At 41.2% G+C, this 13,242-nt stretch overlaps 4 long non-coding RNA genes across 8 annotated transcripts; 2 read left to right on the top strand and 2 right to left on the bottom strand.

Moving 5' to 3' along the window:
* Positions 1 to 569: 569 nt before the first annotated feature.
* On the top strand, positions 570 to 990 carry LOC123421170. The gene is made up of 2 exons (XR_006619526.1): positions 570 to 668; positions 759 to 990. It is a non-coding gene; the product is annotated as an uncharacterized LOC123421170 (long non-coding RNA).
* Positions 991 to 4,681: 3,691 nt separating this feature from the next.
* LOC123421176 lies at positions 4,682 to 11,338 on the bottom strand. Of its 5 annotated transcripts, XR_006619532.1 has the most exons (7): positions 11,188 to 11,338; positions 9,524 to 10,671; positions 9,357 to 9,431; positions 8,655 to 8,726; positions 7,660 to 7,727; positions 7,315 to 7,460; positions 6,050 to 6,967 (listed from the first exon to the last, which is right to left on the bottom strand). It is a non-coding gene; the product is annotated as an uncharacterized LOC123421176 (long non-coding RNA). The 5 variants fall into 5 exon arrangements; XR_006619530.1 differs by having other exon boundaries at positions 9,357 to 10,671; XR_006619531.1 differs by having other exon boundaries at positions 8,655 to 9,431.
* Positions 6,962 to 11,482, top strand: LOC123421179. The gene is made up of 2 exons (XR_006619535.1): positions 6,962 to 7,051; positions 11,374 to 11,482. It is a non-coding gene; the product is annotated as an uncharacterized LOC123421179 (long non-coding RNA).
* Positions 11,468 to 13,232, bottom strand: LOC123421178. Its single transcript, XR_006619534.1, has 2 exons — positions 12,673 to 13,232; positions 11,468 to 11,858 (listed from the first exon to the last, which is right to left on the bottom strand). It is a non-coding gene; the product is annotated as an uncharacterized LOC123421178 (long non-coding RNA).
* Positions 13,233 to 13,242: the final 10 nt, after the last annotated feature.

Genomic DNA, 13,242 nt, shown 5'->3' with positions numbered 1-13,242 from the left:
TCGCAACGAATCCCCGCAAGACAGAGAATAACTTGGTACAAGGGTTAAGGTTTTGCAGTACCAAAAGGGAAATATTATTTCCTTACAACTTCAAGTGAGTGTTACTATACACACATTCTATTTTCGTTTACTCGATGTTATTATAAGTGTACATATAATTGACTCGTTATGCGTGCGCAGATTCCACTTTATTTTATTAATCATTGTACCTGACGAGGGACAAGTAATAGTCATGGACCCGAAACCCACACCCCTCATTGAATGGGCGAACATGTAGGAATGTCTCCAGAGGTAATTTTAATAATTATGACACTATATCGGCAACTTCTCGTTCATTTTCTGATAGCAAGGAATTAATATAGAACTCCTTTATTCATTTCCTTTTCTTGGCAGGGCTTGGAAACGGTTCACCGCCAAGGCTCGAGGTGATTGGAAGTCAGAGCTTACATTTAAACAAATAGATGTAAGTAACTACTAGCTAGATCCGCACATCTCTTTATTCTAGTTTCAATACCATTATAATTCTTGATTATGTTTTTGATTGAACTCTGTTCTCGTAAAGTGCTTGAGGCAGGAACACGGGAACAATTTATGTGGATCTATGTTTGCGAGTTCATTCGACAGACAACCCATCAGAAGGGCAAAACCCGAGACATAAAAAAACCGAAGTACGATAAACAATACTCACAACTTTATTTTATTACCGTGAATTGTGTTTGTTTTCATTGATATATATATTGACCCCTTCTTTAAATTAGATCGAACAGTTGCGGGACGGTCTTCTACCACAGAAACGTGTATGAGCAATTCAAGAGGAAATTGCCGGATTCTTAGATGCAGAGGTCCTAGATGTTAAGGGAGAATAGTATTGTCATTCGACGGAAATGATATGAAATGATATAGTGTAAAAAAGATGCATACATGTGCATGTAACTTGTGTCTACATTTTATAAATATGTTCGACAAAGCACGACGGATGAGATGGTGTAATATATTTGTGTCGATGTGCAATATAGTTGTTCCTTTATTGTTGTGTATGTACCATCCAATTTAGTGCAAAACAAGAATTAAAAAATGCCTAAAACAAATAAATGGAAAAATAGAGGGCAGCAAAATAGCCCATCCAATTTAGTGCAAAACCTTAAATCCAAAAATTGCTCAGAAAAAACAACAAAGAAATAGCCTCGGTTCGTAATACGAATCGGGACTAATACCCCTCCCCCCTCGCTCCCAGCCCCGCCACGTGAAAGGCCATTAGCCCCGGTTCAGGGCCGAACCAGGGCTAGCATTAGTCCCGGTTCGAGAACCGGGACTAATGGCTCAACCGGACCGGGCTAAAAGCCTTTTTTTACTAGTGTAGTGGGTGCCCGCCACGTCGGCAAGCCACACGTGCATTTGGTATGGTGGATATGGTAGAATATGATTGTATTTGCACGCCCGTGCAAGTTTGATGAGAAAAAACATGTATTTTACAAGTTTGTGCATCGTTAAACTGGACGTTAGATAAAAGTTGTATGACTCAGCGCGATGTTATTTCCCTCTTTTCTAATCTTCTCGGGTAGCAGGGTGGTGTCGGTCGCTAGTTTTTGGGCTGTATTAATTGTTGCTTTGGTTTGGAGTGCACAGAGGAATACGACTGCCATCGGGCGGCCTGAGGAGCCATACGTGAATGCTGTCTCGGTCTTGCTTGGTATTTTTGCATGCTAGGTGTTTTGGTCCTCCATCCAATCCTCTAGTTTATCTCCCATCGCCGTCAGACCTTGGAGGAGGACGAGTTGCGCTTGTGCTGAAGTTGTCTGGTCAAGAAGTGAGCAGACGACTAGGGAGAAATTCGTCTTGGCACGCACGCGGGGATATGTCCTGACTTTATTTATCGCGACGGATCAAACTTGTCCATCGACCAAGGGAGCTTGAGCTCTGCTCGACCGTGCGGTCAGCCGCATGCCACATGGCAGGCCTCCCATGGCGCTCATCTTCTTCTTGCATTGGCCTCCTCCATCTTTGCAGCTTCTTGACCCCATCCCGCATCTTCTTTCCTTCCTACCTACTCCCTTCTTTCTGGTTTATAGAACTCATCTTAAAAATTTTAGATTTCCATTAGGCTCATTTTTAGTCTAATTAAATTAAAGTGCTTTGAGTCTCACGCCATATTTAATTCATAAAGTTTAGAAAAAAGAGATGAGTGGCTATGCTTGCATTGTTTTTTACATCCATCATGCAAGTCCAATAAAAAGGAGGATGCTGCATTTATTGCCTTAAAAATTGAATATGTGAGAAATGTTTCATTGGCTAGTTAAAACTAGTGTCATCCACTCACAATTCATCTTGATTGATGAGATTTCAGATTTGAGCCGTATAAATTGAAAAAAAGGGAGTATATTAATTTGCTCTCCAGTTCGGGCACCTACGTCCCCACGCGCGCGCTTCCTTTGCATATCGCCGACTAGAGCATGCAGCAACTGACGGGTAGCGTCGGGCTGGACGCATAGCCAGCAGCATGGCTTGTCCCGCAGACATGGCTGTGGAGCAGTAAGGTAGTAGTAGATCGATGCAGTCATGCGTGGGCACGGACCACGGAGACAGACAATCCTGGACAGATTTTAATCGTGCATATAGTCAGAGAAAACGACGCACGCGGGGGGCGCGCGGATATATATGAAACGTCTCCTAGTGGTACGATACAAACAAAACGTTGCGATCGGCCTTGGGTCCAGCGGGTTAGTTTATAAGCGGGTGAACGACCGTGCACCCACTTCTCCATCTTTGTTTATACTACTTTTTTTTTGAACTCATCTTTGTTTATACTACTGTGACATATATTTGGGTGGAAGCTGCCACCTAGGACTGAATGCGGCATCATCCATCCATTCTTATCTTTTGTGGTCGTCACTCCAATAATTGATGTAAAAGCGGGACATCGTTGCAGGCTCTTTGAAAGAAAGTTGTATCTTCATCTTAAAATTGAAAAAAAAAATATATATCATATAAACATCGTATCCATCTAAAAAGAACTATAAAACTTTTCTTAAAAAAAACAAAGTCTCACTTTTATTTAAAAAAATTTAAAAAAATCAATAAACTTTCTCACTGCGGCCAACCAGCATGTGCCATGTGCCGTAGCTGGTTGGCTTTTGAAAAGAACCCTAAAAAATCAAAAGCTTTCTCAGAGTGGGCAACCAGCATGCGCTATGTGGCATACTTGGTTAGCCACCATTGTAGTGATGCTTAATGTGTTGGATAAGAGCATCTACAGCCGGACCCGTCAAATCCGACCCCTCTAACGCCCGCAGACCCGTCCGCGGACACTAACCGGACACGCCTTAAATTTTCCTCTTCACATCCAACTCATATTTCATTCCTCTTATCCATACAAAAGCATGCAGAATATATCCTACAAACTACTACTGTAATCTTCCTTCCTCGTCGAAGATGGCCTGGATCGGAGCCTGAGCCGCGTGCGCCGCCTCCTCCGACGCCCACGGTTCTTCTATCTGACGCTTGGCCACCACAGCTGACTCAGAGCAGATGGAGTTGAAGATGGCCAACTCCTCCGGCCACAGATCGACCATCGTCGGTGGCCTCCTCCTCCGGCTCCTACGGCATCGCCTCCTCCTCCGACGCCTGTGGCTCCTCCTCCGGCTCCTACGGCATCGCCTCCTCCTCCGACGCCTGTGGCTCCTCCTCAGGCTCCTGCCCCATCTCCCCCCTCCTCGAAATCCACCTTCGGTTCTAGAGGTAGCCCCGATTCCCTTCGGATTCGGACCTGCTGAAGGAGGAAGAGACGATGCTGGATCGTGTAATGTCGATGATGTGGCTGACGGGCTCGAAAAGGGAAGTGCTCGGATGGCGGTGGAGAGAGGAAGGAGGCGGTGCTAGTATGGGGGGGGGGGGGGCTCGCCAACTTATATAGCCGACCCCGACCCCAAAGCGGCGCCACACAGCGTTCACACCATACCCGACGGTCGAGGCGTCCGTCGGACCGTCGAGTTTTTCGGCGAGTCCACGTGAGGCCTTGTTGTCAGGCCAACATGGCGGGCGTACTCAGGGCACACCCGAGCTCCCCTGTATTCACCCTAATTTGGGCTGGAAATGAGAGTGCCGGTCAACCTGTGCGTTTGAGACCAGTTTAAGATCGACTCATTTAGGTTATTTTTTTATGACTGGACAGTGACTGGACGGCCTGCACGGGCGTTTGAGGGGTCCGGCTATAGATGCTCTAAGCAATCCAGCCCGCAGAACCATAATAGGTGGAGCCATGGAGAAGAGAAACGAGCAATAACTTTTGTTTAGAAATACTTTTTCTTTACTCTCTTCATATTAAATCTCATTTTAAGCAAATACTCCCTCAATACGAAAATATTTGCCGGAGAAATGGATGTATCCAAACATATTTTAGTTCTAGATTCATTTATTCTTATTCATTTCTCCAACTAGTATTTCCGGACGGAGAGAGTATGTACTTTATGTGACATAAAAAAAAACGAACTACTACTCCCTCAATCCATATATAAGGCACAATATGTTTCTCAAGATTTATTTTGACCATCGATAAGGTCAACAATTCAAAATTTATACAACTGAAAACTACTTTAGAATGTGAATTCACTTGTATACCTTTTGTGACATACACATCATATATAATTGGTTTAATAAGTGATCAAAGTAAACCTCAAAATTCATATTAGGCCTTATATATATTTATAACACATCAAGCAAATAAAGAAGCATCGTACAAAAATTACACAAATATTTATAACACATCAAACAAATAAAGAAGCATCGTACAAAACATTACACAAATATTTATAACACATCAAACCAATACATTATGAGCCTGTATTCCATACTAATAATAACAATTTGGTTATTTATTATTTCAAACTAGAAGAAAAACTATTATTTTAAAGCCAAGGTAGCATTCCGTCTTTTAATTTCATGTCTAGTAAATCAAGCGTACAATAAAGTTATTATGATTTTCTTTTTCATGAGAATGATGACCACCGAGAGATAGCAATAGATCTATCCCCACACATCATGACCCTAATCTGAAAACCGAACACATATAGTGATATAGATTGTCTGATGTACGGCTTCGGGTTCAGGTTAAGTTCACAATTTGGCTTTATGGTTTCTTGGGTTGCAAGTTCATCTAGTTTCTATCATTCAACATATGCTGTAGCTGAAAGAACCAATTGGGCCTAGTCCAATTTCTTCCTCAGGAAATTCGATCGGCCCTTCGGAAGATGATTAATTCTCTGTTTTCTGCTCCTTGTTCACCATCTGCACAGGAAAGCAAGAAGAAAGACATTGTACCCTGAAAAAAAGAGATTGTAACTTGATTGTGCTTCATTATCTAATAACAGGGAGCACATGCCCACAAACTATGGCAGAAGACATGCATACCTAACCCTCAGTGCTGGCATGGTCACACCCCACCACCGGCGGCGAGTGTTCACCGGTGGCCGGCAAGAAAGCAAACCAACAAAGCAGATATATTATTTTCTCCGTTTTGGAACCAACGAAAGCATCAATCTCCTCGGCATCACAGGAATAATTTTGTTCTGCTGCTGCAGGCTGGACAGCTTGCACAAGGGCCATTGGCCTTTACCGCAGCAAGTGGACATCTTAGTTTTCAAGAGGATGAAAAGGCACATGCTCAGCAAGTACAATAGAGCTGAGTCAGCTGGCTATAAGAAATAAACTAATATATTTTTGTTTAGTTAAAGGAAAGAGAAGATGAGAGAGAAGCTAAGCGGACTCTTAGCTAAGAGCCAGCTCTAACACGTGCTCCAATGTCTTTTGCGAGTATGAAAGATGGACCATATAATAAAAAGTAGTACATTTTTGCAATGAATTATTGTACATGTTAGCTATAAGATGGGCTATAGATGACATGACAATCTTATAGCCAGCAGCTGGATATACTATTGTACTTGCTCTAAACGGTTTGGAGAATTAACTGCACGTGCCCGTGCCCGTGCCCAGCTTTTACTGCAAACAAAGTGAAAACAGGAAGAAATATGCAGGTCAAAGGGTACAGGAACTAACATCCATGTCAAAAGTCACGCACAAGTGACTCTGCTCCTGCCAATTTTACTCGCAACTAGGCTGGTTTCCTCTCTCACAACACACAGACAGACATACACACACACACTCCCTCTCTCTCTATTACCCTTCTCTCTGGGAGGATCACACCTCTACCTCAGGAAGTGGGTTTGATCACCGATCTTCTGCAAACTATGGGATAGTCTTTCCTACTGAGGACAGTTGCTTGCCTCTGCAATTAACTAGAATTGTAAAAGCAGCCTCTTGCTTCTGCAATTCTAGTGGACAGTTGCAGCAGAGAGTTGTTGTTTCCAATGGAGGGATTATGATTCAAAATTCAGATGCAGCATCTCAGGATGGGGACATTAATTCATCATCTTCCACACAGGCTCATGTAGTTTAGACAGCAAGGGTGAGGGCTGCTCAACTCCGTCGAAGGTATCTGGTTTCCTTTGAAGCGATGATGGAGGAGAGTGCCACGGCAAGGGTGAGAGCTGCTCAACTCCGTGGAAGGTGTCTGGTTTCCTTTGAAGCGATGATGGAGGAGAGTGCCCCCGTAGAGTGAGCATTTCTGAACCTTCTTATTCTTCAATCATGTATGCATACATGATTGATCTGGCAGATGCTGGGGCCATGAGCAGAAATTGGTCGACAGCAAGGAAGATTGAGGAGCCTGTCCTCGTGCTCAACTCATGGCGACATGCCATACCAACGACCACCCGGACCGGCATGTCCTTGGGCGGTCCAACGGCGACGTTCAATATGTAAGACCTCCTTAGCTGCTTAATCCCCAGCTAACCTTGATACTTCTCCCTCGAGGGCACCACAGCCCCAAGCCGTAACAGAGTTGAGATACTGGTGCCCGTTCTGTAATCAGGATGCTTATTTCACACTGGTATTGATGTTCCCTTGATATCCAGGTCTGCAAAGATACGAAGGATGATGAGTGCTTGCCACCAGCTTTCATGGCCGCTCGCGGGAGAGACATGCTTCAGGCGATACCGCGGTAATTTTTGAACTTTAGTTATCTATTTCTCATCTTCTGAGAGGAAGCAGCGGTTATTTTCCAGGATTTGACTTCTTTTCACATCTATTTGTATTATGGAGAGGAAAATGAGTTCTATTTCGAGAATTAAGAGTTTGAGTGGGATGCGGTGCCGGCTTTTTATGTCTCCTCCGTTTGCTCGTTCTTCAACTCTTTTGTGGTATAAAGATGGGTTTCCAATGAGTTCTATTTCGATAACTAAGAGTTGGAGCGGGATGAGGTACCAGCTTTCAGCAGGGGGTCTTCTCCATCTGCAGTCCAACTATCTCAAATCAACATCCCTACTCCGCCCACTCGTTCTGGACCAACTCTTTTGTTCTAATCATGGCTTTCCAATCAAACTAGAGAAACAAGTGCCCTTCACTGCACCCTGTGAAACAGTGGACAAAGGGATGATGACACAATAACCACTATATACTGAATCAGAGGTTATTTTTTAACCGTATTTTTTGGTAACAGAAGGCAAAGTATCAATATCAATGCGTAAAATAATAAAACACTAAATACGACACAAAAACAACGAAGATGGGCATTGTTAAAGTATAGAAAGTTGAAAACTTATATTATACCATATAGAATCCTCAATATGGCATTCATGCATCTTCTACTGTGCCACCCTTTCTGCAGAGCACACACACTACAATGAAAATATAAGAGTTAGAATTTCTATAATGAATGAATAATAGGGAATCTTTAGAGTCTTGCAAACAACAGTAAAAAAATGGTTTCAGGCTTGACTAGTAGCAGATAATAAGAATCTGCACAAAAGGGTTGCAATGCCCACCCAAGATCATAATGATTCACATACACAATGACAAGATGATAATGGTCAAGTCTGCATTAGCATATAGCTATAAATATGAGGAAAAAACATGGAAAACTTGCAACAATTGAGCTATATAAGTGGCCTACTAAATAAACTCCATAGTCTTTTAGTTCTCATTTCTAAAATGTGAAAAAACGAAGCAAGAAAGATCTGAATGATGCTCTGTTGAGCAAAGGAACAATAAATATAGGTGAAGAGGTTTTGTAAAATCGTTGATGTAAGTTTTGGTAAACCACGAACACAAAGAACAGCATATCTTGCACAAAAACCCATAGAGGTAAGTCTTCCTATACCAAGAGCACGAACAACACAAAATGCCCGAAAACAATTAAACTCCCTACCTTCAGATCTATAAAAAGTGCATGTACCTGAATCTCTGAATAATAAAACTGAAATGAGTCTTGCCCGAAGCTCTACCTTCAAATTAAGTACCATTTGGCTATATGCCTATATGTATTTTTCTTATAAGCCAAACCATATGAAAAAGTTGATTTCATCATGGCTCTTAGTAAAGGGCAGCCCGGTGCATATAGCTCCGCTTGCGCAGGGTCCGGGAAGGGTCCGACTGCTCTGAGTCTTCTGTATGCAGCCTTTCCCTACACTTCTGCAAGAGGCTTTTTCCAGGACTCGAACCCATGACCTCATGGTAATATACAAACTAATCAAACATGTACAAACTCAAGAACATTTATGCATCTGTGGTTTAGTGCTTTTAAATAGTTTAAAAACACGGAGTACCTAGATAGTTCCACCATGGACAATGATACTTGTTTGATAAAGCCACCCCATTCACATTGTTGTATCCAGTACCTGCAAGGCAAAGTGACACTAATTCAAACCCCAAAACATATGTTCGCAAATTTACCTGGCAAGCCACCTTTGTGTACAATGTAAAACATCATATAAATCAAAGAACTTTAAAGCAAGTAACTTGATTTCTTAACACATTACAATAAAATACAGCTCCAATTATCCTAGCGCCTATTTCCATCAGCAACCTAACATCCAATAAACACATAGCAGAGCTAATAAAAGAGTTGTACCACTGTTGTTGCTCAGGTCAACAGAAAATACTATTTTAAAACTTAGATATAATTAGCCCCTGCCTCTTTTAAGCAATAAAAGAGTCGTATGTTCGGCTACACTATAGCCTCATCGGATAATAAACCCATTTGATGACGAAGTTGTGATACTTGTGAATTTGCGCTATACCTTTCCAGCAGAGCTTGTGTTTCTACCACAGTAGAAACAAACCAAGCGGGATGTGTTGGCATAATAGAAGAAATGCAAAGCTTTTACTGTTTCTTTATATGACACTGAGATAAGCTACACCAAAATGTATCTCCTAATGGTATGCAGGTACCAATTGAGCATTTAGTACACCCAGTCGGTCTTCCCCGGAGGTAATATAACAACGGCAGCAGAACGGGGCTCACTCACATTCTCGGTATCCAGGGACAGATATTTGGTCGCGTAGCACTATTGTCTAGCTTAAGTTTGCTCACTTATTGATCTCTGCATACTCAACAATATAAGTCACTTCATCACTGTCCATAATATGATATAAATATTGTGGCACCCTAACATAAAACAAACAGCATCATTACTATGTAGTAGCACGAACACGACCTGTGTCTTGGGACATTTATGTTATTCTTGCTTCACAATGTCAAAATAAATATTTGTTAAAAAAACTTTGTGGCTCTGTCATCAGTAGGCACATGCCCACATGACATTGTGATTTGAGAGACAACAATAAGTACACCCTTCAAAACTGGAGATTGAAAATAATTACAGCAACAAATCTGAGAGCTAGACTGTACATCACTGCTATATCATTTCGGTCAACAAGTAAATTAATCCAATATAGTATATTGTGTAAACTATAGAGGCCTAATGGGACATCACAACTAGCCATTGAGGTGCAAAATAAATAATAAAATCCAGTAAATAATTGGTACGGTAGTTGTTTCTCAAATTTCCCTCTGTAGTACTGTTAACCAATCTGAACATAAAGCAACTATGGAGGAAGAAAATAAAGGGGACATGGATCCCAGCCATTATCGAAGGCAAGCACAATGCTGATTTCTTTACCAATCTGAACATGCTCTAGGAGGACAAAAGTAAAGGAGTGTGAGTAGCTACAGTGGCATTTTGCCAGCATCAATTTATTGAACATAGTTAGTACTCCCTCCATTCACAAATGTAAGTTGATTTGGATATTTCAATATGGAGTATATACGGACTGAAATGAGAGAACAAACACACTAAAACCTGTCTATATACATCCGATTTAGAAAAAAAATAGAACATCTTATATTTATGAATGGAGGGAGTACTTCTCTATCTGCAAAAACCTCGTCTCATAATATAAGAGCGTTTTTGACACTACACTAGTGTCAAAAACGCACTTATATTATGGGACGGAGGGAGTAATACATAGACCTATCTCTTTGCTTCTCTTGCAGCACCAATGTTTACACCTTCCCCCTACTTATGCGATATTTATTTTGTAACACAAAACAAACATATATTCCTTTTGTACCCAATTGCAATGATCAGTAGCAAGCAGTTTACATCCCACAACAAGCGCAATCACAAAACTAAACTGAAAGCCCCGAGATGAATAAATCCATAAATAAAAAATTTCAAGCGGCGATTTTTCTTTCCAGAAAAGAAAGAGGACTACGGCAACATTCAAAATTAGTCCATCAACTGGGTGCTGTACAAAATATGGCAGATGAGATGAATACACCTGCAAATAAGATGGGGACATAAGGTATGAGCTTACTGAAATACTAATGCTGCAAACAACAAGTATACAAATTTGCTATACATAAAAGTTCAGCACTACAGGCAAAACAATGCATAGAAATCTAGAGAATGCTTACCTTAATTTAAACACAAATCTTTCAAAATAATCAAGAAATAAAGTTGAACCAATGTGACAAGTCGAGTGATATGTATCTGAGAATAAAAGGACTGGTATTCAAATAATAAAAGTACGGCCACTAAACCTGCCACAATATCCATCACTTACATACCACAAACTGTACAAACATAAGCATACTACTTTCATCTAGGAGCTAATGTAATAGAGAAAGACAGATAAATACAATAGTTGGCATGTTGGGAGTTCATGGAATCGAGAGTGTAACTACATTGAACCCAGGGACAGCCACACATTCAATAGCTGACAAACAGGAGCAGAAAAACCAAGAGACAAATCAAATCAGGCTAAAAAAAGAATATTTCAGTGAAGCTAGTTTACCTAAGGGGGGTTCGTAGGCTGGTGCCATTGCCTTTATGAATAATTTAGCATTACTTGTGGTCATCACTAGAATGAAGCAAGAACAGATGCTGCCAATCACCCTGGTGCATCAGCTGCAGAAAACCCGAATCTAGATACCTGTATTGAACACCATATGCCACTTCCTGACTCATGGCAAGTTTTCAGGAAGAAGACCACCATCATAGCTAAGCTAAGCTAAGCTTAGTCACGGTGATAGTAAACCAAACATGCTGCAGTCCAGGCACCAAAGAAATGAACATCAGGGGATGCAAAATAAAATATGAAAATTGTACGTCGCAAAGCCGAAAGGGTGATGGGTGGATGCATCCTTGCATCATATTTGATGAAGATGTCCAAGCAAAATAACTCAGCAACCATCACAGCTAAGCTAAGCTCAGTCAAAGTGACAGTAAACCGAACATGCTGCAGTCCGGCCACCAAAGAAATGAACATCAGGGGATGCAAAATAAAATATGAAAATTGTACGTGATGGGTGGATCAGTGGATGCATCCTTGCATCATATTTGAAGATGTCCAAGCAAAGTAACTCAGCAACCTTCTTTGTCTCATGATTAATCTGGACACTAATTTCATTATTTCAGTGGCATTTGCTTCAGAAAAGAGATGCTCTCAACCATAGTGACTCTATCCTGCAGTCCAGAGCAAAACAAAAATCAAATTAGCTGCTTATTAAGGCACTGAAAGATGAAATTAAGAAGGTCAATCTATTGACAGCTGAATTAAGAGCTATGTAGTGTACATGCTCCAGGAGGACAAAAGTAAAGGAGTGTGAGTAGCTACAGCAGCATTTTACCAGCACCAATTTATTGAACATAGTTAGTACATCTCTATCTACTAATACATAGGTCTGTCACTTTGCTTCTCTTGCAACACCAATGCTTACACCTTCCACTGCATGTAACATTCAGATTACCCTTGCGATATTTAATTTGTAAAACAAAACTAACATATATTCCTTCTATACCCAATTGCAATTACCAGTAGCAAGCAGTTTACATCCCACATCAAGCGCAATCACAAAACTGAACTTAAAGCCCCGAGATGAATGAATCCATAAGTACAAATATTCAAGCGGCGAATTTTCTTTCCAGAAAAGAAAGAGATGTTAATCAGCGGTAATTTTTGTAAGTGGCAATTTTTGAAGGGGAGCATTGGCGCAGCGGCAAAGCTTTGCCTTGTAACAATGAGGCGACGGGTTCGAGTCCGGGAACCAGCCTCTTGCGGAAATGTAGGGAAAGGCTCTGTAGAAAAGACCCAAAGTGGTCGGACCATTCCCCGGACCTGGCGCAAGCGGGAGCTACGTGCACCGGGATGCCCATTTTCTAAAAGGAAGACGGTTATGTAAACATTTAAAATTTTGCTTCCAAGTTCTAAGTTTCTAACTCATGCTATCTTAAGTGAATCCATCCAGCACATATTTCAATTCTGAAAATATAACTACACCTGACTGCCAGGAAGAACTTTCTTGGATCCAGGTTTGTGCAGTTCACGCCCTGCCTCATATGAGGGCAGCGGATCGATAAGTGGACAGCCCAATGTGTCATGCTGCAAACACACGAGATTTCATGGAGAAATCCAACTGTTTTTTTTACCTCTGCATCACCCATAACTCGAAGAGATCCACATTAATAGCAGATGTGAAAACAAAAATCACAGGCCAAGTAGTCCTGGGAAAACAGGAACTTGTTCATAAATGTTCAACTCTAATATACCACAATGGAACATGGCACCATAAGAGAGAAAGTTTCCATGTTCTCTGAGTTCTACTCAACTCGAGATACCTGAAAGCTTAACAAAAAAACTCGTTTTCTTCGCGTATAAGTTATAACAGAACAATGCAACTGAAAACTAGGTGTACGCTCTGCATCATCTCTTAAAGATCCAAGAGTATATAGGCTACAATGACAAGTCTTTCTGTAGTTTACCATTCTGCATAAAAGAACTAATAAATGCATCATACATGGACAGTAAGACACTGAATGTGTGAAATCATAATCATACATGAGAACAACC

Source organism: Hordeum vulgare, unplaced genomic scaffold, assembly GCF_904849725.1.
Source record: "Hordeum vulgare subsp. vulgare unplaced genomic scaffold, MorexV3_pseudomolecules_assembly, whole genome shotgun sequence".
Classification (NCBI taxonomy): domain Eukaryota; kingdom Viridiplantae; phylum Streptophyta; class Magnoliopsida; order Poales; family Poaceae; genus Hordeum; species Hordeum vulgare.
This window is presented reverse-complemented; position numbering and strand designations above follow the sequence as displayed.